Genomic DNA, 26,558 nt, shown 5'->3' with positions numbered 1-26,558 from the left:
TCTACGTAATTTTGATAACATTACTATGTCATGAAGTCATACTTAGAGAAAAATAATAAACCTTAATAACGAAAATCTAAAATTTTAATTTTTGCTAAAATATAGCTATATCTGAACAGATACACTAATTTCTGTTAACGATAATGTTTCGTTTAAAGGCAATGGAACCAAAATAAACATTAATAACGAAACTCTAAGATTTTTATTTTGGCTAAAATATAGCTACACATTAACAGATACACTAATTTCTGTTAGCGATATTCTTTCGTTTACAGGCAATGGAACCGGCACAGAGATCATTGTGTGATTACATCACTGTCCGTACTGCTGCACACATCTGATCTCTGCATATGTGACATGGTATCTTCCTACGCATATGTGAGATGGTATCTTCCTACCTTGCAGGCCGTAGTTTCAACACCAGTCTCCTAAAACACTTGAATAGCGTTCTTGCACAACTTTGGTAGGAAGATAGATCTGAACCAGTCTCACAAATGTTCAACATTTACGAAACAATGGAATAGAAACTGTAGCGCCTAAAACTGCTTTGCAATTCTTTTATAGTATGTGATGTATGAATATAATATTTGACAAAATACTACAAAGCTGAATGCTGTTTTTAGTTAATGCTGTCCATCAAATACTTAAAATGTGAAAGTGTGTGTTTACACTGAAATTTATCAGCCCGTAGTTATATAACAAACGCTGTTAGGAGAATGTGGTCTTTCAAAGTTGTTTGGACACACTAGAAATGACTGGTCGAGGATTTCCATTGCTGATTCGGAAGAAATGAGTGGCTCTAGACAGTAACGCTCGCCACTGGATGCTGGGACAATTTAGAATTGTTCAGTATTTGGGTTATTAGACATCAACGTAGGCAGCAGTGAAGGTGGTGTGGTCTGCCAAACGTTCCAACCATAGGCAGCGTACTCCGCGTGCGAAAATGTAGAGATATGTACACAAAAGCTATTCACCATATCAAAGATGATACACATGATATGCCGCCATAATCTATAGAACAGTGTGTAAGGAACATTGTTCAGACTGTTCAGCCTATAGCAGGCATTCGCAGCGCATGTGTTGTTTACCTTGTTCCGTGCTTTCTTCGGAGTGTAGATAAAAATCTTGAAATGTGTGTAACACCCGATGGGACTTAACTAGTAAGGTCATCAGTCCCTAATCTTACACACTACTTAACTAAATTATCCTAAGAACAAACACACACACCCATGCCCGAGGGAGGACTCGAACCTCCCCCGGGACCAGCCGCACAGTCCACGACTGCAGCGCCCGAGACCGCTCGGCTAATCCTGCGTGGCGGTGTGTAGACACAGTCCTGGTGTTGCATTTGTACAATTAACAGGTGCATTACAGCATGCGAGTTAAGTAGCGCGAAAACAGGAAGTGCACTCCAAAGCTAAGTACAAGGGACAGTACTCGGTCCACGATTCACCATGAGTTTGCGGCTGTATATAGACCAGACAAAACGTCCCATCTATTTCTGGTGAAATGGTGCCAAAAATTTGACCAACGTTGTGTAGACGCGGGTGGTAATGAGTGGGAACAAGGCCACCGAAAACGACCGCAGTGTTCTGACGGTATGTGATCTGGTTCGCAGAGTCTAAGATTTTACAACTATTAGGACGTTGACGCAGCGGCCCTCGGATAGTTCCGTAATCAAGGAGCGGATTGTTACTGTCCTGGAAATGTGCGATTAATGGAATGTTCCGATCGTTGTTTACAGAGACTGAAAGGCTAAGACGAAAAATATTGTCATGTATATGGATCCCTTTGAAGTGTAATGAAACAATCAGTAAAAGTTACTCGCCTACCATGGTAAAGCGCAATTTACTTTTTGACGTCTCCTCGACGGTTTGATGTTGTATTTTGTGTCTGTCACTATCCTCATGATAGCATAATCCGTGATATGATCTTATACAAGTTCCAAGTTTTACACTGCCCCTTAAAAGTTAAGGACGAGATATCTAAAACAACAGAACATATAAACGACTTATTGGAACCGAACGAAAGTACGCGAGCATGCTGCCAGAGATCTTCCGATCGTACACAGAATGCTGGAAATCACATGACGTCAGGCCGCGTGACTATAGCGAGAAATGGGGCTGGACTCAGAGCAAGAGGCAACTAAAAATACGTGAAGTGACAGGGAGACATTTTGATGATCTCTTGAGCGGAGGAATCATCGGGAAACTGGAAGAGGGGTGAAGCGTGACGAGTGTAGTCCAGAAGTTCGATATGGCTCACAGCGAAGTTTCACATACATGGGAAGAGCTACCCCAAGAAGAGGAGATGGCCGACCGCAGTGAGCTACATCAACACCTACAAGTAAGAAGGGACTCATTTCAAATAGCGAGTGCAATTGGAACCACATTTAACGGGACTGCAGGGCATTCAGCCTCATGTTCCACATTAAAGACAGAATGTGGGTGGTCTCATTGCCAGACGATCAGTAAGTTGTTTTTCGTTGACACCCAACACCGGCGGCAACATTTGTGAGAGGAGAGAATACGGATACATCCAGGATCATTGTCGAACATGACCGTTTTGGTGGTACATACTTTGGGATGTGGGGAGGCATATCGTTACATGGGCGCACTGACCACCAAATATTTGGACACGGTTGACCCACCAATTGCATCGAAAAGCGCTGTTGGAAGAGTTCTTGGAACGAGAGAATGTTCTGAGAATTGCCTGGCTCTTTCCCCAGTCTTAAAACCCATCTGGAATGTGTAGGATGCGATAAGAAAACGGCTTGTAGCGCGTCCATATGCACCAACAACCATCCAGATGTTTTCAATCGCGCTAGTCGAAGACTAGAATGTCATACCACAAGAACTCCTTCCCAACCTTGTGACCAGCGTAAGAGCACGTCGTGGAGCGTGCACTGTCGTCCTTGGTAACTATGCACCATATTAAGAACCATCTCCCACCCTTCCTAATATCCAGGAGACTATCGTAAATTTCGGTGACTTCTGCGTGATTGATAATTGTTGCCTTTGAATAAAAGTGTTATTTCCATTCGCCTCAACGTGCATTTTTTTATTTACCTTTGCACAGTTCTTTCTATGTATGGTCCAAGTTTTATCGAGCTACGTTACTTGACAGTGACTCATCATACGAATGTAGTTTTGCCCATCAGTGTATCCTGTTGGTCTAAGTAACTTTTGCCTGCCTTTGTGGCCGAGCGGTTCTTGGTGCTTCAGTCTGGAACCGCGCGACGTCTACAGTCGCAGGTTCGACATCTGCGTCGGGCATGGATGTGTGTTATGACCTTAGGTTAGTTAGGTTTAAATAGTTATAAGTTCTAGGGGACCGATGACCTCAGAAAGTGCAACACCACTGTGAACTTAATCCTTCAGATCTATCATGCATTCACAAATATATGCCTCACGAAAAGAGGAGCAACAGCGGTCACCAAAGATGGCCGCAGTTCCAGCGAGTAGAATGTGACAGACATCCGTGTATAGTTTGTGAAACAGACTGTGTCAGACGACAGATGTTTCACGAATGTAAAGTTTTCGTATTTCATTTTTGCATTAATTTTAGTGATAAAGTAAAATAATTCTGCGCCCACTTCGTATTATACTATTACGATTTAGAATGAAGAAAGCAAGAAGTCCCCTAGAACCGACAGTATGGGAAATATTCATTGGATTTGTCTATGGAACAAATATTCAATCAGTAAATAAATTGCCAGTCCGTCCTTTGTTCAGTTTGGATGGATGTAACTAGGCAGGCGATGTAGTTTTCATTCGCTCTGGTTTCTTCGTTGGTTTGTCACTGTTGTTCTGAATAGCTCTCCATTTGTACCGGGTTCCATAACTGCAGTACTGCATCGCATATGTCCAACATCTTAGAAGAAATTTTTCATAATACTACACTCCTGGAAATTGAAATAAGAACACCGTGAATTCATTGTCCCAGGAAGGGGAAACTTTATTGACACATTCCTGGGGTCAGATACATCACATGATCACACTGACAGAACCACAGGCACATAGACACAGGCAACAGAGCATGCACAATGTCGGCACTAGTACAGTGTGTATCCACCTATCGCAGCAATGCAGGCTGCTATTCTCCCATGGAGACGATCGTAGAGATGCTGGATGTAGTCCTGTGGAACGGCTTGCCATGCCATTTCCACCTGGCGCCTCAGCTGGACCAGCGTTCGTGCTGGACGTGCAGACCGCGTGAGACGACGCTTCATCCAGTCCCAAATATGCTCAACGGGGGACAGATCCGGAGATCTTGCTGGCCAGGATAGTTGACTTACACCTTCTAGAGCACGTTGGGTGGCACGGGATACATGCGGACGTGCATTGTCCTGTTGGAACAGCAAGTTCCCTTGCCGGTCTAGGAATGGTAGAACGATGGGTTCGATGACGGTTTGGATGTACCGTGCATTATTCAGTGGCCCCTCGACGATCACCAGAGGTGTACGGCCAGTGTAGGAGATCGCTCCCCACACCATGATGCCGGGTGTTGGCCCTGTGTGCCTCGGTCGTATGCAGTCCTGATTGTGGACCTCACCTGCACGGCGCAAAACACGCATACGACCATCATTGTCACCAAGGCAGAAGCGACTCTCATCGCTGAAGACGACACGTCTCCATTCGTCCCTCCATTCACGCCTGTCGCGACACCACTGGAGGCGGGCTGCACGATGTTGGGGCCTGAGCGGAAGACGGCATAACGGTGTGCGGGACCGTAGCCCAGCTTCATGGAGACGGTTGCGAATGGTCCTCGCCGATACCCCAGGAGCAACAGTCTCCCTAATTTGCTGGGAAGTGGCGGTGCGGTCCCCTACGGCACTGCGTAGGATCCTACGGTCTTGGCGTGCATCCGTGCGTCGCTGCGGACCGGTCCCAGGTCGACGGGCACGTGCATCTTCCGCCGACCACTGGCGACAACATCGATGTACTGTGGAGACCTCACGCCCCACGTGTTAAGCAATTCGGCGGTACGTCCACCCGGCCTCCCGCATGCCCACTATACGCCCTCGCTCAAAGTTCGTCAACTGCACATACGGTTTACGTCCACGCTGTCGCGGCATGCTACCAGTGTTAAAGACTGCGATGGAGCTCCGTATGCTACGGCAAACTGGCTGACACTGACGGCGGCGGTGCACAAATGCTGCGCAGCTAGCTCCATTCGACGGCCAACACCGCGGTTCCGGGTGTGTCCGCTGTGCCGTGCGTGTGATCATTGCTTGTACAGCCCTCTCGCAGTGTCCGGAGCAATTATGGTGGGTCTGACACACCGGTGTCAATGTGTTCTTTTTTCTATATCCAGGAGTGTATTTCTTACATGCGCTTAATCCAGAACAACTATGTATTCTAGAAGTGCTTGATGTATCGTCATTTATCATAGGCATAGTTCCTCTTTAAATATAACTCGCCTGTGTTCCTTCTGTCCAACAGCGATCGAGAGTTAATCGCATTATCAGCGCTACCCATGTTTATCTTATCACTATCTATTTCTGCTTTCTCTTTTCCCTTTCAACAGGTTAAATTTATTCAGCTGTTTCTCGGGCTTCCTTTAGCAGTCACCTTCTTCTCCAATTCTCATTCCTTGTTTGATGTTGGCGTAAGGAATTTGCTCAAGACAATATTAATAAGGATGAAAACATGGGTTCAAACGGCTCTGGGATTTAACATCTGAGATCATCAATCCCCTAGAACGTGTAACTAGTTAAATGTAACTAACCTAAGGACATCACACACATCTATGCCCGATTCAAGATTCGAACCTGCAGCCGTAGAGGCCACGCGGTTCCAGACTGAAGCGCCTAGAACCCCTCAGCCATAACGGCCGGCAATAAGGGTGAAATACCTTAAGTAATATGTATGTATCTAATCGTCACAATGTATGATTGTTTTTATTATTACAATTATTTACTGCACACGTAATGTAAATATTGTAAAGCCGACCGAATAAGCCAGTATGGTTCGATGTAAGTGAAGGCATGAAATAGATACAAAAATAAAACAGATAAAGTGAAAACCATTACTTTTAATTACTAAGCTTGTTTTTCTGATTTGCGACGCTAAGAATAAATGAAGCGTTCAGTTTATTCAGAGTGGGTGATACCTGCCAGCGTTTGTGGAAAGTCGTCGTCCATCTTCGAGATTAATTAGCCGATGGAAAGTTGCCTCAATCTTGGCCGCCGGGAGCAAAGTGTTTACCTTCGATCTTGCGAAGGAGCCACTTTGGTGACGAAAACTTAATTAAAAGTTGTTCGCCTCCTTCTGCTGTTCGCCTCCAGATCGGCGTTCTGCGGCCCCGCTAGGGTGGGCATCTGTCACAAGCGCCGGCTAATTAGCGGTTCTCTGTGTGCCGCGAATCCCCAGCCGATCAGCGCCAATCGATTGACAAGCAGCGACACGCTCCGTGGTGTGGATGTCGACGGCCGGGTCACCTGACACCCCTAGCTCAGTTGCGCTTTGTGGTGCACCGTTAGCTTGGCCATCTGTGATCACTGTCAGTGTACTGAGTGAGCGCAAGTGAAATAAATGAACCTCGCCAGCCACTGGTATATACACAGTTCATGTAGTCGCTGTTTCTGTGACGAGCTCTAGAGGCGATGAAAGGCAGTTAAACTTTTTGTTTGTTTAGATACTCATTTCAAATATACAGTTATGTGAATGATCTTTTATCATATACAGGTTCGATCCGCTTTGAACATCGTCATAGTATGCATGCAACGGAAAACATAACATACGTTGGCATTTAGGAATCGAAACAATGAAGGTGTTAATAACAGTGCGTTACAGTATTAGCAGTTTTGTTGTTGTTGCTGCTGCTGTCTCAACGTTAGACCACCCCATGCAAGCTACTTCATCTACGTCTAACTACATCCAACCGAACGTGCTTACTGCGGCCAAGCATTAGTCGCCTATAATCTTTATCCACCACAGTACTTAACCATCGTATTGACAAATTCTTGATGCCTCAGGATGGAACCTATTAACCGAGCCCTTATTTTAGTCAAGTTGTGCCTTAAATTTATCTTCCCTCCATTTGGATCCTCAACAAATCGATCTATCCATCTAATCTTCAGCATTCCTATGTAGCATCCCCTTTCAAAACGTCTATTCTCTTCTTGTCCATGTTTGACTTTCGTACAAGGCTACTCTCCAGACTGAGTGCCTTCATAAAAGTGTTCCTAACGCTTGAATTGGTTTTCCGTATTAAAAAGTACATTTGTTTCAGCTGACATTACACGGACAGCAATCACATTTATCTCACCCGAACAAATTTTTAAGTTGAAGCGAAATAATAAAAAGTGTGAAGTCATCCACATGAGTACCCTAAGGAGTCCGTTAAATTACGTTTACACAGTAAATCACACAACTTGGAAGTCTGTAAACAGAACTAAATTCTTAGGGATTACAGGTTCGAATAACGTAAGTCAGAACGATCACCTAGATCATGTTGTGGTAAAGCAAAACAATGCAAAGCAGAGCATTTAGATAATGTAACAGACCTGCTAAAGAACCGCCTACACTATGCTTGTAGGTCCTCTTCTGGAGCATTGCAGTGCTGTGTGGAATCCACATCCGGTAGGATCGATGGAGGGCATCGAAAAAATTCAAAGAAGGGCAGCTCGTTTTGTACTATTGCTAAATAAGGGAGAGAGTGCCACCAGTATGATTCGCATACTGGGGCGGCAATCAAGAAATCAAATTCGTTTTCCGTTGTGGTATGACCTTCTCATGCAAATTCAGTCACCGATTCTATTGTCAGTGTATGAAAACGTTTGGCTGGCGCTCACCTACATAGGGAGGAATGACGATCACAATAAAATAAGACAAAGCAGAGCTCGTACAGAAAGATTTAAGTGTTCGTTTTCGCCACGCGCCATTCGAGAGAGCAAAGTTTATAAACAGTGGTTGGATGAAACCTCTACCAGCCACTTAGTTGTGTTTTGGAGAGTAGATGTAGATGGAAGCAAAACATACACTCTAATAAAGAAAAATCGAAACAGTTTTTGGTCTTCGTATTGACTGATATATTTGTTGGATGTCTTCTTCAGATTTACTGTAGCAAATTCTGTCCAGTTAGCGCAACAGATAGTCAAAATTCCAAGCTGATTTGAGGTCCATGCCCGTAAGGCATCAAAAGTTCTCGAATATCCGGCGACCTTGCTGACCAAGTTATGATTTGGCAAGCACGAGGAAAAGCAGTAGACACCGCCACCGAGTCCGAGCGAGCATTATCCTGCTCAGTGCACGCAGAGGATATCTTGCCATGAATGACAACGAAACTTTTGGTAGAATATTGCAGACGCATCGCTGTTCTATGATCCTGCCGCAGATAACAGCCAAATCGGGTCCTGTTATGAAATGAAGGGCACCACACTCCTGGTTGTCGGGGTGTCCGAGTGCAGTCTGCGGCGTCTACAGACGCAGTACACAATTTGAAATGAATATATCATTTTTGTTGTTGATTTTAATAATATTTTAATCATGTCCTATGTTCAGGATCATCATGGAAATAATAATATTCTCGGTCGCCTTGCTGGTCATCGAAATCAAAACACCGAGCCTAGTATCAATTGACTATTCTACTCTCAAATGATTCGTAGATAAGTATTCTTACTTTACAAGTGGCGACGGCTTTATCGACCACACGCATCCTGCAAGAAACTCTTTTATTTCTTTCTGTTGAGTGCAGTGTTTGTCAATTCAGTGCTGATGGACGTCCTAGCTGTTGCCTCCCGGATGTTGTTTCTAAATCTAATTCTGGGCCTCCCTCTTCTTCTCGTTCCATCTATTGTCTTTCCGAATACCACTTTAGGTAGTCTATTTGCCATCACTCTTGCTACGTGGCCTTCCCCGTTCAATCTTCTCTTCTTTTAACACTTCGACTGTTAAATGGTTTTTGCACAGCTCTCTAATTCTTCATTTTTCCTTATCCTCCATTCCATGTTATTTTCATCATCTTTCGGTTTAAAATTTTTCGTTGTATCTTTCTTTCGAATATTAACAGCTTTTTTTTTAATTTCTTCTTTCAAAATATAAATTCTTCACTTCCATATAACGTTACCGCTATATTAGTCGACTGATACAAACACATTTTGAAGTTAGTACTAAGTGGTATTTTCGTAAGATTACAGCCAGTGAACGACCATCTTCTATGCAGAAGATAAAGTTAACTTGCTTCAGTTATTATATGACATAGTCCCTCTTGGACTATATGTGCCAGGAGCAGAAACAGCACTGAGGAAGCCATTGATAGTGATCTCACAGCTGACGTCAGCTGGAGTACAATTTTTCTTTAATAATTTGACAAAACTAAAAAAAAAAGTTTTGTTCGCTGTTGCTAGATGGGCATCTTTTGTAGTTACTAAAAAGACTCCTTAAGTAACTGATGCCGTCAACTGTCTAAAATATATTCAGCTAATATTCTTGTTGTTGTTTTTGTGGTCTTCAGTCCTGACACTGGTTTGATGCTGTTCTCCATGCTACTCAATCCTGTGCAAGCTTCTTCATCTCCCAGTACCTACTGCAACCTACATCCTTCTGAATCTGCTTAGTGTATTCATCTCTTGGTCTCCCTCTACGATTTTTACCCTTCACGCTGCCCTCCAGTACTAAATTGGTGATCCCTTGATGCCTCAGAACATGTCCTACCAACCGATCCCTTCTTCTAGTCAAGTTGTGCCACAAACTCCTCTTCTCCCCAATCCTATTCAGTATCTCCTCATTCGTTATGTTATCTACCCATCTAATCTTCAGCATTATTCTTCATTTCGAAAGATTCTATTCTGTTCTTGTCCAAACTATTTATCGTCCATGTTTCACTTCCATACATGGCTACACTCCATACAAATACTTTTTAGAAATGACTTCCTGACACTTAAATCTATACTCGATGTTAACAAATTTCTCTTTTGCAGAAACGCTTTCCTTTCCATTGCCAGTCTACATTTTATATCCTCTCTACTTCGACCATAATCAGTTATTTTGCTCCCCAAATAGCAAAACTCCTTTACTGCTTTAAGTGTCTCATTCCCTAATCTCATTCCCTCAGCATGACCCGACTTGATTTGACTACATTCCATTACACTCGTTTTGCTTTTGTTGATGTTCATCTTATATCATCCTTTCAAGACAATGTCCATTCCCTTCAACTTCTCTTCCAAGTCCTTTGCTGTCTCTGACAGAATTACAATGTCATCGGCAAACTTCAAAGTTTTTATTTCTTCTCCATGGATTTTAATACCTACTCCGAATTTTTCTTTTGTTTCCTTTACTGCTTGCTCAATATACAGATTGATTAACATCGGGGAGAGGCTACAACCCTGTCTTACTCCCTTCCCAACCACTGCTTCCCTTTCATGTCCCTCGACTCTTATAACTGCCATCTGGTTTCCGTACAAATTGTAAATAGCCTTTCGCTCCCTGTATTTTACCCCTGCTACCTTTAGAATTTGAAAGAAAGTATTCCAGTCAACATTGTCAAAAGCTTTCTCTTAGTCTACAAATGCTAGAAACGTAGGTTTGCCTTTCCTTAATCTCTATACACTACTTCCACCTTTCTGATTTCACTTCTTTGCTTAGAACTGGGATTCCATCTGATCTCTTGATGTTCATACAAGTCGTTCTCTTATCTCCAAAGGTCTCTTTAATTTTCCTGTACGCAGTATCTATCTTACCCCTAGTGTGATAAGCAACTACATCCTTACAATTGTCCTCTAGCAATCCCTGCTTAGTCATTTTGCACTTCCTGTCGATCTCATTTTTGAGACATTTGTATTCCTTTTTGCCTGCTTCATTTACTGCATTTTTATATTTTCTCCTTTCATCAATTAAATTCAATATTTCTTCTGTTACCCAAGGATTTCTACTAGCCCTCGTCTTTTTACCTACTTGATTACCTGCTGCCTTCACTACTTCATCCCTCAAAGCTACCCATTCTTCTTCTACTGTATTTGTTTCCCCCATTCCTGTCAATTGTTCCCTTAAGCTCTCCCTGAAACTGTGTACAACCTCTGGTTCTTTCAGTTTATCCAGGTCCCATCTTCTTATGTTCCCTCCTTTTTGCAGTTTCTTCAGTTAAAAACTACAGGTCATAACCAATATATTGTGGTCAGACCCCACATCGGCCCCCTTGAAATGTCTTATAATTTAAAACCTGGTTCCTAAATCTCTGTCTTACCATTATATAATCTATCTGATACCTTTTAATATCTCCTTACATGACCTTTATAAAAGTATTTGTTGCAACATATTCAGCAGCAGATTGTCAGGCTTTTGTCATTAGTGATGATTTGCAATTGGGACTGATACAATGTTTCTACAAGTTATACAGCTGCCGAAACTCTTATGTCAGTATGTCAACCGGCATTATATATCCTTTTTAGAAAATCCATGCATTTAAAGAAGACTAGAACATTCGTATTAACGTGGTAAACGGATATATTTCTCAATCAGGCTGCAGACTGGCTTGTAGTCCCTGCCCCTAGGGAAAGTAGAAACTACCCCTGCCCTCTCCCCCCACCCAAAAATAAGAGTTTGGTGATTTGGGGGGAAGAGACTAAACAGCGAGTTCATAGGTCTCATCGGATTAGGGAAGGAGTGGGAAGTTCGCCGTGCCCTGTCAAAGGAACCATCCCGGTGATTTAGGGAAATCACGGAAAACCTAAATTAGGATGGCTGGACGCAAAAAAAGAAAAAAAGGAAAAAAAAGAAAATGAGAGAGAGAGAGAAAGTGATATGTTGCATATTACAATCCTAGTAACACTCCGATTCATGAGATACACAGGTTCATGCTACTTTCGTACAATCATAATTTATGAGCCCGCATTTAATTACAAATCGAAATCTAGTCTCCATAATGCTTCATTTGTTTATACAAATTTTAGACCCCTATGGCCATTTGGTCTCATGTAGCCATTTAGTGTACAAATTTATGTAGAATGAAAGTAAAATTTACAGTTGAAAAAGTCTGTCTGTACATTATCACACACGTATGTAAGTACATTAAAAACCACCCAAACCAAAATAATTTGTTAGAAATGCACCCATTTATGTTACTTCATACATAAAGGTTTCTTAACAGAACTGTAGAAGATATGACAACGCTTTACCCTTTCAGACACGTTATATGGAAGTGAATGCTATCACACAAATACATATATAACAACAATGAAGATCTCTGAGTTAATGAAGGTAATTAAATCAAGAAATAGAAATGAACCTGACAGAAAGAGCCCGACTGTGATGTTGTAGTGGTTGGTACACTGGACCCGCATTCAAGAGGACGGCGATTGAGAGGTCTGTCCGGCTACCCAGATTTAGGTTTTCCATGATTTCCCTAAATCCCTTCAGTCAAATGGCAAGATGGATCTTTTGATAAGGCATGACAGAATTCGGTCTTCAATCTTGGCACAGTCTGAGCTGGTGTTATGTCTGTAATGTCCTCAGTGTTTGCTAGGCATTAAACCCTAATCTACCATTTCATTATCTTGGGACTCAGGTTTCTAAACCCATCCTACCGAAAGCGTTGCAGAAAAGGCATCTTCTGCCGAAACAGGTTTTGTGAGCCCACCTCAGTCCCTATTACTCAGTTTGAAATCAATATTCCTTGTTGACCTGGTTGCAGACAATGCCCGGTCCTATGTTCTCAAGTTCTGAGTGCTGCTCCTGGGTGACAGATCTTATTTCACCAAAGGACTGCTTACAGTGTCTTGGACAAAGTAGTTTTTATTACACCTGGGATCCCGGCCTATGCACCTACTGTCAGAGATGGAACACATGGGCTTCAGTGTCTTATACTTGCTTGGGGCTACTTTTAGAACTGAATAAGTTTTTGGCACTCTGGTCCTTTTAAGTTAACTGCCCTGTCGGAGCCAGCTATAGAAATCTCCGAGCCTGCAGAAAATTGTAAGTCACCCCATCGTAATACAAGAGGAATGGAGAAAGTAATTAGCTGCGCAATCATTGATAATGCTCAACTTTGTGTGCAGTTTTCATCCAACGTCAGAGAATCGACTATACTTACTACTGGTGGGTGCATGTTACTTTACTAAATACGTTGCGTGGCTTTGTGGACAATAACTATCTCGTAACAGAAAAGGAAAGTGTGAATGGAAAGGAACTTCATGCTGATTTTCAGTACGTAATAAGAGACTCTACTATTTCATATTCATCTGTCTCCTAGTGCACATACGAGTTTAAATTTTGTCAGTACAGTCTTTATGATGATGAGAATTGTGGTCGTCCAAGACGTGCCACTACCTCACAAATTTTTGTAATCGTGTGTAAAACGATCACGGATGATTGCCGAATGAGAGTGCGAGAAATTGCTGAAACTGTAGCAATGTCATCTGAATGGGAATATCGCGTTTTAACAGCGGAATTGGACGTGAAAAATTATATTCAAGGTGGGTGCCGTGACTCATAATGTAGAATCAGAAACACGCCAGAATGGAAGTGTTTGTCCAGTTTTCAGAGCAACAAACAATGTTTTTTGTGCTCCTTTGTGAACACACCTGGAAGTTGCAACCATTCTAATTCCAGAGAAAAGGCCACAATCGAAATACCTACAGCAAAGAAAGCAAATCGATGTAGTCGGTGGGGGAAAAACATGGCTTCAATTTTTTGGCACGTAAAGTTACTTCTACTGATATATTATCTTACCACTGGTAAAAAAATTACGGAACTACACTGTCGAAAAAATTTGTTCATCTGGAAAGACGGCACCGATTTTGGTCCAGTGACGTCATATGCCACCTGGGGGACAGTAGATGAACTGATAATGGTTTCAATGTCGTCCGCAAACAGACAGCGTAGTGACATAGCTACAGATGCGCCATCTGTGTCTACCCTTTAGTAGGGAATACTCTACCAGAAGACTCAGTGAGGAGCAAACGTTTGACGCAAACAGGCAATTAGAACTTTCTACTGCCAACGTAGCAAATCTCTAAGGGAGCAAATGTTGGCTTTCCGATGGCGGGATCGTTCTTTCGCAGAGTTCTCACTCAGGTTATACGTACTGCGTCAGTTGTGCAAAGATCCTGGTCTCAGTGTTTACATGAACATTCTCACACCTGCAGATGAGGTTTGGGGCATTCCTGCAGCACAGGCACCCGCCAGGATGGTAGTATTTTAAGGACACTAATAGAAGATCCTACAGCCTCTAGGCCAGACGTGTCAACACAAATTGTTGCGAACCGGTTATTAGTGGTGGGACTACAGGCGCCGGTCTGTGTGGCCGAACGGTTCTAGGCGCTTCAGACTGGAACCGCGCGCCCGTTACTGTCGCAGGTTCGAAGCCTGCCTCGGGTATGGATGGGTGTGATGTCCTTAGGTTAGTTAGGTTTAATTAGTTCTAAGTTCTAGTGGACAGATGGCCTCACATGTTAAATCCCATAGTGCTCAGAGCAAACCTGTAGTCCGTCTTCCACACACCTACAGCATCGACATGCACTGCCCCATTGATGCCAGCAGAGGATCACTTGGAGGGTGGAATGGCATGTCGTTGCCTTCAGCGACGAAAGGAGATTCTGCCTGCACTCAAATGACGGTCTTTCGCACGTACGGTGCAGACGTGGTCAGCGTTGTGTCGTAGGGTGCATTCGTCCATGAGCCACTGGCCACATCGTAGGCTTTATGGTCTGGTGCGCGGTAAGCTACAACTCTCTTCACCTTTGATGTTTCTGGAGAGGACGTCAACCAAGGTCAGTATGTGCAGAATGTTGTTAATCATGTAGTTTTGTTGCTGTTGCAACAGCAAAGAGATGTGTTGTTCCAACAAGATAATGTTAGCTTACGCACTGCCCGTGAAACTCAACTTGCTCTGCGAGACGTGCAACAACATCCGTGACAAGTATGATCTCCGCAGTTGTCTCCAATCGAGCACGTGTGGGATATGACTGGATGAGAAGTGACTCGGCGAATCGTCAACCAACAACTCTTACAGAACTACGTGAACAAGTCGAACAGATGAGACAACGTATCCCATGACAGAATTCGCCATCTATGGGATCGACTGGATGACAGAGTCAGAGCCTGAGTTTCCGGCCACACCATATACTAATATGGGTGTTTCAGCGTGGGTCAATACCTGGCACTTAAGAATCGCTTGTGGTATTGATCTGTAAATGTACTCCATATGCTATGTTGCACAATAAATCTTGAGTGAACTGGAAATCTCTACAATGGTGTACTAATTTTATTTCAAACAGTGCATGCTATGGTAACTTTCCTGGAACAAAATGGTTCAAATGGCTCTATGCACTATGGGGCTTAACATGGGAGGTCATCAGCCCCCTACACTTCGAACTACCTAAACCTAACCAACCTAAGGACATCACACACACCCATGCCCGAGGTAGGATTCGAACCTGTGATCGTGGCAGGCTAGCGGTTCCGGACTGAAGTGCCTAGAACCACTCGGTCACAGCGGACGGCTTCCATGGAACATCTGCAGCAACATAAACACGAGAAATGCCAGATTTGGCAATCAAATGTCGTTGCCACAGCAAAAACATATGAAGTAAGGTAGCTCTATTAACCTGGTTTGGCTCCATCAGACATCCGTTTCTTCTCCAAGCACAGAATTTTCCTGTGTGCATTTCAAACGAAGATATTACAGCCGAAGTTTACAGGCATGTTGCAGCCTGGAAGAACCTAATTTTTGACGTGGCCTGAAAACATTTCAACATATCATTTCAAAATGCGTTAATCAACAGGGAGACGTCACTAAAAATATAGATGTTTCATTGAAGTAACAGTATATTCCATTGCGAAAACTTTTCAGACTATGCTAGTATTTAATGTTCGGTGTGGTACATACATCCATAGCTGAAGACATGGTAGCTTTTCACTAGTCGCAGTGTTTATACATATTGTACTATGTGTCATAGAATGATAGGATTTTACAGGTACATTCATGCATATCTGGATGCTGTCTGCAAAACATGTTGTCAATTGACTTAGCAGTAATGAAGTAATACATGCAAACGTCATGCACAGTGATGATTTTCGCATGAACAGCGAAAAATTTGTAAGCGGTAAACGTTATTTCTTTTCATTATACTGAAGGGTGAGAGGATCTCAGACTATGGAAGCTATTTTGAAGGTTGTTAAAAGTCCCAAATATTGGCTGACTGAGTTCTGGGTAATTTTCACGCTTTGAGTTACTCTACCTGAATTTAGACTACCTTATTGTTTTGAAGTTTTAATGAAAGGCTACAACTCATGATTAGCAGTTTTTGGCAACATATTAAATTTACAAATTCGATCAGTAGAGGAAGGAAATACATAAAATCAGGTTTTAGCTTTGCTTCTGAAAGCCGTTAGATAAGCAACCAACAAAGTAGAAACTGGTGACCGTTTTAGCCGTTTAGTAACATAACTACGCCATCTCTGTGACGAGGTACATGGTGGGACGAAAGAATATTCGCTATTTCTGATAAGAATTAACTGCTTTTAAAACTTTCTAAATTCGTTCTCTCGAGGATACGGCGTAGTTCATTGAGAGTCCGTCAGTAACAATTTTCGAGCACTCCTATTGCACTCTCTGCCAGGCAGGCGAGAAAAAGGCCATTCGTACCATTCTCCTTTGTATGTGGTCGAAATCCACTGTTGGGTTGACCAGACAAAGATGCCATATGTTAAAGCAGTATTCAAATATGAATCGCACAGGTGAAATCCCTTTTGTGGACGAACTTCCTTTTTCGAGATTCAAATGGTTCAAATGGCTCTGAGCACTATGGGACTCAACATCTGAAGTCACCAGTCCTCGAGACTTAGAACCATTTAAACCTAACTAACCTAAAAACAGCACACACATCCATGCCCAAGGCAGGATTCGAACCTGCGACCGTAGCAGCAGCACAGTTCCGGACTGAGGCACCTAGAACTGCTCGACCACAGCGGACGTCGTTAATTAACTAACACTGTGGCAATACTAAAGGAAAGTAATAATAAAGGAATTATCAGCTAGGTGCGAAACAGTGGCTTTCAGATAAATGTGTCGAAACAGATAATATGCTCAACAAGTGGGTAACTGCAAAACGAATAAAATTTAATTAACTTCTCATGGCTGGGATTCACTGTCATGTATTATTTCTTAAAAGACGTCACAGTCGCCCTTGACTGTATAATATATTTATTGTTACTGTTGCAATTTCGGCCTTATGGCCATTTTCAAGTGTCACTGGGAAAGATACATTCCGTCAGAATATAAAACTATCTGACATGAGTACATGTCGTCGTCAAAATGCAGCCTTTCGACTGTGAGAGTCCCACAAGATCCGACACTTATTACATCGTAATATGCTGTTAAGTATATACTGAACCGTAGATGTTACCGTCGTTCTAATAATCTATCACACATGAACGTTCAGGTGCACTGACAACATGTTGTCAGTGCGCCTGAACTTGTATGTGTTGACGACGACATGTACTCATGTCAGGTAGTTTTATATTCTGACAGAATTTAACTTTTGCAGTGACATTTGAAAATGGCCGTAAGGCCGAAATTGCAATACTAACAATAAATATTTTATACAGTCAACGGCGACTACGATGTCTTTTAAAAAATAAAATTCAACTGTCTAAATATGTTAACGAATACATTTATCTTGGACAATCAATTAATAATATCCAAGTAAACCTTCCATGTGAGTGAAGAGTTAGCTGCGCTTTAGAAATACAACATTTTCTATAACCATTATTATCACCAGATCGTTTTCTTCGTTGCACTTTATAATGTTCTGATCTGCTGTAACCACAAGCACCGGAACGAAGATGAAGAACGCAAGAGAAAAGAAGGCAGTGAAACGGCGTGGGCCAATGCTAGACTGATTAGGACTGTACCACGTCAGGAGCATCCCTAGCCGAAGAGAATATAAGCGCCGATCCTGCCAGCCTTGACCGGACATAAGTGGACAGTATTCTCAGAGTATTAGCATGACCTTGTAGTAAGTGCTACGATAGCAGTTATTAGTGAACCACAAACTGTGTGTCAAACTTGCATCAACATTACATATACTTGAGTATTGCTCATCAGTGTGGGATCCGTACCAGATCGGGTTGACGGAGGAGATAGAGAAGATCCAAAGAAGAGCGGCGCGTTTCGTCACAGGGTTATTTGGTAATCGTGATAGCGTTACGGAAATGTTTAGTAAACTCAAGTGGCAGACTCTGGAAGAGAGGCGCTCTGCATCGCGGTGTAGCTTGCTCGCCAGGTTTCGAGAGGGGGCGTTTCTGGATGAGGTATCAAATATATTGCTTCCCCCTACTTATACCTCCCGAGGAGATCACGAATGTAAAATTAGAGAGATTCGAGCGTGCACGGAGGCTTTCAGACAGTCGAACCATACGGGACTGGAACAGAAAAGGGAGGTTATGACAGTGGCACGTAAAGTGCCCTCCGCCACACACCATTGGGAGGCTTGCGGAGTATAAATTTAGATGTAGATGTAGATAGAAAAAGGACTCGGATTTATGTTGCATGTCGCCGATCGCTTGCGACACTATTTTTATTTCAAATTTAAGTACTGTCAACCAATTTCATAGAAATAAGACTACTAATGTTATTCGCTTGAATTGTTGTATAGCATACCAAGAACGCAACTTCCCTTAGGCACCCTATAAGAGATGAGTGAGCAACACCCAACATAAGACGACGAGTATCCTCCGAACCCAGTACCCGTAAGCCACGGCATTCTCTTTGTCTTTACCTTGCAGGTGCGCTTAATTGGTTTAAAAGTTTCTTGTCGTTTTTGCTGATCTGTGTTTACAGGTGGGTCTTGCACAAAATTTCTTTGATTTTGTCGTTACTTAGATTGCGTGCCTTGTCTGTTTGTTACATTTCTGTCTTCGAACATACCCACCCAACATGTCTCGCCACCTGCTGAGGCTCCCCAGCCCCAAGAGCTAATGCAGGTGCTTCAGTTCGAGATGCAGCAGATTTCTGCACTACTCAACTTGGTGCAGCAGCTACTCGACAACACTGTGCGCCCGGCAGAACAAGGACTGCCTACAACAGCTGCTATACCACCTTTTCGACAGTTTCGTGACCAACAAGAGTAATGGCTCAAGTGGTTGTCCCAATTTTGGGCCACATCCTAGCTAATAACTTGCCACGTACTGTGAAACTTCCATATCCATTATCAACGGTAGGAACTGCAGTGTTAACATTAATTCGAAAACTCTTTCCTAACTCCACTCCGAGTGAACTTGCATATGATAATATTACTTCGCTAACTATTATGACCAACAAGTGAATGTAGTAGGAGATCGGTATCAATTATTTGATTGCATACAACGGCCAAAACAAACTTATCGCGAACGGGTAACACATTTGTTGAGTATGACAAGAAAACGCAAATTCAAATGAGCTTGCGGTGCCTTATATTCAGATGTTAAGTTGCGTGATGCGGTCGTGTCAGAAGGATTTTGATGCCTTGTCGGCTCATACATTAGAGAAGCCAGCTATTTTTCGGGTTGAGTCCCTTGATTGCGACCGCCCCATTCCTCACCGGCGGCTTGCTCTAGTCACGCCGAGAAAACACCTTTCCACTCCATATACGTAGTTCGCTAAACAGGCAACTACACAGGCTAACAGAATTAAGTCTTTCCGTAGGTGTTATTCATGGCACAAACGCTAAGACTGACCTCCCAACAGGCTCAGTGTTACGATAATGGTAGGAAAGGACACGTGCAAAGGAACAAACATAAGACTACGGCCCGCTCCAAACATCTGGTAACAAAGCCAATATCATTAAAGCAGTATCTTCAAAGTCTGCAATGAACATTAGTAAAACTAGCACGCGTGCAGTTTCTTCATTGACACGCCAGTGGAACAAACTTTTTGTTCGTTTACTTATTTGTTAGATATTTGTGAAATTTCAGTTGGACACGGGTGCCTCCGTCACATTGCTCACTCCCCACACACATGAACTGTAACGCTCTCCACGCCTGTCCAAAACTAATAAGCAACTGGCGGCTTATAACGGACAAGGCATTCCCATTCTCGGAACATATACTTTGCCTGCATGTATTGCTCGCATACGCAAACAGTGGCGTTTGCAGTGCTCAAATCACGAGAGTGTGAGAACAAATTTGGTCTTCATTCTTTTGATTCTCTTGGCTCTAACATTCAGGACAATCTGTTGTCATTGTCTGCATTCCATGCAAAAGACAGCTTGCTAAAAGAATTCCCCCAACTCTTTTCTGAAGTTTTAGACAAAGCTAAAAATTCTGGTGCACATACTACGTGAAAGACAATACTTGCCGAATTTTGCCAAGTCAGAACTGTTCCCATTGCAGTAAAGGACGAAGTCGCTGCTGAGCTTAAAGATTTAAGGATAGCGGATTTACTACTCCCACATCAGCTGGTTAATGGGCAAGTCCACTGGTTCTGCTCACCAAACCTTCAGGTCGCGTTCGGCACTGTGTTGACTTAAAGTCTACAGTCAACCCACAGACTGTGATTGATACTTATCCATTGCCACGCCTAGATGATCTCATGGACAGATTAGGCGCTGAATGCTGTTTTTCAAAAATTGATTTGTCCGACGCATATCTTCAAATAACGCTCACTGAAGAATCTCAAAAAGTGTGTGTAGTATATACCTATTTGCGTTTGTTCAAATATTTACGTTTGCCTTTTGGTAGTGCTTCCGCAGCCACCAGTTTCCAACTGTAATTGGAGCAGCTGACGGCACAAGTACCAAACTGTTCTAACTATTTGGACAATATTGTAGTAGCAGGTCGTACACCTGAAGAACAAATTGAACATTTACCTTCTTTGTTCCGTGTGTTATCTGATGCAGAGTTAAAGAGTAGACTGGACAAGCGTGTCTTTTTTTTTTTTTAACATGCGTTGCCGTATATTGGTCATGTCATAATCAGTTAATGCGTACTCCACTTCAGTCGCATTTGTTAGCAATACGAGACTTGCCAGTTCCTCGCAATGTCACAGAATTACAGTCAGTCTTAGGGAAAATGAACTATTGCATTCGGTTAATGTCGAATGCTTCACAAATCGCAGCTCCATTGCATCGCTTGTATCACTAGAATACCCGTTTGGTTTGGACAGATGCGTGCCAAGTAGCTTTTGAGAAATCGATACTTAGTTCACTTTGATCCAGACAAACCAGTTGTATTGTAAGTTAATGCTTCCTCTTACGGAATTGGTGCTGTGCTTACGCACAGAATTCCTATTGCTTTCGCATCAAAAGTAATGTCGAAAGCTCAGTGTAACTACACACATATTGAGAAAGAAGATATGGCTATTGCGTACGGTGGCTCTAAGTTTCACCACTATTTGTATGGTAGAAAATTTTACTTAATAACGGATCCCAAGCTTTTGCAATCCTTGTTTTCATTCGATGAAACCGGTTCCTGTACGAAGTGCCCAAAAATTGCAAAGATAGGCGTTGTTGCTGTCGCAGTACCAGCAGGAGATTGTGTATCGTCCGACAGATCAACGTGATAATGAAGACACGCTTTCACGTCTTCCCATTGGTCCTAATACAGACTTTGACGCTTCTGCAGCTTCTCGTTTTCACATCGATGCTCAGGGATTTGAATTGCTTCAGCTTTTTCCGCTGAACTACGGGAAAATTTCTCATGCCACGGAAGCTGTTTCTGATTTGAACGTTTTGATAACATATATTCGCACGTCTTGCCCTCACTCAGTGAACAGCATAAAAAAACTCTGTAGGGCACCGATACATTGCACGTCGGCAGATCCTCGCTGTACAGAAAGGTGTGATTCTTGTTCAAAATGACAGTGGACAGTCACGTGTGTTAACCTCTAAAGGTTTGCCAAAAGAAGTGTTGCAGTTACTTCACCAAGGACACTGGAGGATTGTTTCTACGGAACAGTTAACGTGTCGACACTGTACTTGGCAGGGTACAATAACGTAACAGTGTCAAGCATGTGCGGAAAAACAATCCGCTCCGCCACAAAAATTCTCTGCTTGGCCTAAGTCGCAATCGCCATGGCAACGTGTGCACATAGACTTTGCACTACCTTTTGGGAACACTCGCTGGTTGATTGTTCTTGACTCGTATAGCAAGTGTCTTTTTGCCGTGCCAATGAACTCGACAATGTCTCGTAACACCTTTCAGGTGTCGTCAGCGAATTTTTTTTTTTTTTTTTTGTCCAGAAGGCTTTCCTAAAGTAATAATGACAGACAACGGACCTCAGTTCACGTCAAATGAATTTGAAACATTCTGTGGTCGCAATGGAATACAGCATCTAACTAGTGCACCGTTCCATCCAAAGTCAAACGGGACGTTGCAGCGGCTCCATCAAAATCAGCTTCGCCTCTGTCATGTACACGACGATCTTTCAGTCTCTCTTTCCCCATTTGACGGGCCAGAGGAGATCGCGGCTCCAGGAGCCGCCAGAGGGTGTCATCACGACTCTTCGGGACGCCCCCATGGAAACCGAGCCTTCACCTCCTCCACCTCCTCTCCTCCTACCGATGGAAATGGACCCACCCACACCAGGGCAGTCGCCGGTTTCTTCGTCTGATTCATGGCAGCAGGAGGTGGACGCGTACCCTTCTGGTCGTTTTCCTGGGGACGTTGCGCCAGAGCGCAGCCCGGATGGCGGATTACGGCTGGAAGCTTCCTTCCCATAGTTGCGCCCACTCAGGGCCTCCCCTGCCGTTGTCGCACTCACTACACGACGACGGTCTGTCGCTTTGTGGGGAAGGAATGTTCTGGCGTGACCACAAGCAACAGAACGAAGATGAACCCAAGAGGAGAGAGGGCGGTGAAACGACGTCGGCCAATGGTGCTCTGATAATACCGCACCACCACAGGTATGATCCTTAGCTGAAGAGAACATAAGCGTTGGTCCTGCCGGCCACGGCCTGACATTAGTGGACAATATTCGCAGTTATCACGGCATAGCAGACAGTGCTCCAGTAGCAGTTTTTAGTTCCACAAACTTTGTCAAGCTTGCATGAACATTATACCAGTATACAGGGTGTTACAGAAAGGTACGGCCAAACTTTCAGGAAACATTCCTCACACACAAATAAAGAAAATATATTATGTGGTCATGTGTCCGGAAACGCTTACTTTCCATGTTAAAGCTCATTTTACTACTTCTCTTCAAATCACATTAATCAAAGACTGGAAACACACGGAAACAGAACGTACCAGCGTGACTTCAAACACTTTCTTACAGGTAATGTTCAAAATGTCCTCCGTTAGCGAGGATACATGCATCCATCCTCCGTCGCATGGAATCCGTGATGCGCTGATGCTGACCTGGAGAATGGCGTATTGTATCAGAGCCGTCCAAAATACGAGCACGAAGAGTCTCTACATTTGGTACCAGGTTTGCGTAGACAAGAGCTTTCAAATGCCCCTATAAATGAAATTCAAGAGGGTTGAGGTCAGGAGAGCGTGGAGGCCATGGAATTGGTCCGCCTCTACCAATCTATCGGTCACCGAATCTGTTGTTGAGAAGCGTTCGAACACTTCGACTGAAATGTGCACGAGTTCCATCGTGCATGAACCAGATGTTGTGTTGTACTTGTAAAGGCACATGTTCTAGCAGCGCAGGTAGAGTATCCCGTATCAAATCACGATAGCGTGCACCATTGAGCGTAGGTGGAAGAACATGGGGCCCAATCAAGACATCACTAACAATGCCTGCCCAAACTTGAACAGAAGGTCTGTGTTGATGACGTGATTGCACAACTGCGTTCGGATTCTCGTCAGCCCACATATGTTGATTGCGAAAATTTACAATTTGATCACGTTGGAATGAAGCCTCATCCAAAAAGAGAACATTTGCACTGAAATGAGGATTGACACATTGTTGGATGAACCATTCGCAGAAGTGTACACGTGGAGGCCAGTTAGCTGCTGATAGTGCCTGCACACACTGTACATGGTACGGAAACAAATGGTTCTCCCGTAGCACTCTCCATAAAGTGACGTGGTCAACGGTGCCTTCTACAGAAACAATTTCTCTGACGTTAACATTAGGGTTATCGTCAACTGCACGAAGAATTGCCTCGTCCATTACAGATGACCTCGTTGTCCTAGGTCTTCCCCAGTCGCGAGTCATAGGTTGGAAAGTTACGCGCTCCCTAAGACGCCGATTAGTTGCTTCGAACGTCTTCCTATCGGGACACCTTCCTTCTGGAAATCTGTCTCGATACAAACGTACCGCGCCACGGCTATTGCCCCGTGCTAATTCACACATCAAATAGACATCTGCCAACACCGCATTTCTAAACATTACACTGACTGCAAAGTGATGAACACTAACCTGTTGATGCTACGTACTGATGCCCTTGATGCTAGTACTGTAGAGCAATGAGTCGCATGTCAACACAAGCACCGAAGTCAACATTACCTTCCTTCACTTGGGCCAACTGGTGGTGAATCGAGGAAATACAGTACATACTGACGAAACTAAAATCAGCTCTAACATGGAAATTAAGCGTTTCCGGACACATGTCCACATAACATCTTTTCTTTATTTGTGTGTGAGGAATGTTTGGCAATAACTTTTTGTAACACCCTGTATAGAAAAAGGACTCGGATTTGTTTTGCATGTCGCCCATCGCTTGCGACACCATTTTTATTTCAAATTTAAGTATTGTCAACCTGTCCACCATGTGAGCCGTGCGGTCTAACGCACTGCTTTCCGAGTGGGGAGGGAGCCAGTCCCCGGCACGAATCGGCAAGGCGGATTAGTGTCGAGGTACGGTGTGCCGGCCAGTCTGTGGATAGTTTCTACGGCGGTTTTCCATCTGCCTCGGCGAATGCTGGCTGGTTCCCCCTATTCCTCCTCAGTTAAATTGCCCTTGGAGACGAACGCTAAGAGATGTGGCGTGGACTGCTATTTGAAAGTAGTTTGATATGACCCACTCTATCATATATTTCAAACGTCTCTTAGCGCTATGGGACTTAACATCTGAGGCCGTCAGTCCCCTAGACTTAGGACTACTTAGAACTAAGTAACCTAAGGACATCACACACATTCATGCCCGAGGCAGGATTTCAACCTGCGACCGTAGCAGCAGCGCGGTTCCGGATTGAAGTACCTAGAACCGCCCGGCCGCACCCACTAGCCCACTCTATCAGCCCTCTTATTTTTTTAAGTTTATTTAGGACTCACTCTCTATTAATGTGATATTTGTTGGTTTACCTTAGGCGACCTGGTGCCTAGCAGTAACTATAATCACAAGAGGGTAACCACATAACTTCTTTTCCCTCTGTGTGGGCAGCCAAGAAACTTCTCTAATAGGTGTGACGTAAATACGGTGGCAGGTTCAAACTTTGGTCCTGAGAAACATTATTACCAAACTTCGTCCAGGTACTGTGAGCCTGCACGTTTATGCATCAGGAAGATGTTAATAGTATTCATCGATATGTGACCCAAGATAACGTTACATCTTCTATCACCTGTTTTCTGACTGCGTGGCATGGTTCCCAGAGAGTATCACCAGAGGAAACAAATCTCCCATCAACATTAATGTGTCATCAGCAATGAGGTCATTGTATATGGAGAACCATCTGGGATATAATAAGAATGGGGAACGAAATCGACCATGTTCTTGACAAAGTCTGTTAAGGAAGTAACGGAGAACTTAAACGTCGTTGGCCGGTCAGGGTTCTGAACCTTCCATAAAAACCGAGTTCATTGGGATTAACCACTGAGCAATACCCTGCCCCTCCCCCCTAAGCTGCTTGTGTATGACCCCATGCCTTCTTGTTGTTTGGTAAACCCATGTTTAGATGACCAAAAAGGCTTCGACATTCGTACACTTGGGAAGCTAACAACGAATCCTGTAGGTGGATTTCATTGTGCATACACTGATCAGCCAGAAATTATGACCACCTAATTAAGCACCGTGGTCTAGGGATAGTGTATTTGACGGACTTGTCAAAGATGGCGGAGGAGTAGACATATATTCGGAATCCTTGGGGTGGAAACTGTCCCTGCCGTCGGAGGAATCATCAATAGTCAATGGCATGAGCATGCAGAGAAAACGGAAACCACTGCACTGAAGACACATAACGTGTATCCAAAGAACATATGGTCTGTAACTGAAGAAGTGTCATGTTCATCTCTCCATTGGCAAAAGATTCCGGAATAGTCGCACATTCGGATCTTCGGGAGAAGACTCCAAAAGGGCAGGTGACCATGAGACAAATATTTAATAACCGACGAAAGGATAACATTTTACCAGTCGGGCGTGGAATGTCAGAAGCTTGAACGTGGTAGGAAAGCTAGAAAACATGAAAAGGGAAATGCAAAGGCTGGATCTAGATATAGTAGGGGTCAGTGAAGTGAACTGGAAAGACGACAAGGATTTCTGGACAGATGTGGTACCTGGTACTTGCTGGAATTAAGAAAAACGTGGAAGAGAGGACCAACCAATATAACTTCCATTTCACACAACCTATTTATTTAAAAATTTATAAACCGTGGTTTAAAGATAATTGAAGCATTTAACCATACAATATTCTTTAACAAAATGAACAAATTTACAAAATTCTTTCCACTTTAATCCTTAAGTTGAATAAGAT

This window comes from Schistocerca gregaria, chromosome 3, assembly GCF_023897955.1.
Source record: "Schistocerca gregaria isolate iqSchGreg1 chromosome 3, iqSchGreg1.2, whole genome shotgun sequence".
NCBI classification, from domain to species: Eukaryota; Metazoa; Arthropoda; class Insecta; order Orthoptera; family Acrididae; genus Schistocerca; species Schistocerca gregaria.
Note: the sequence above shows the minus strand (reverse complement) of the source record.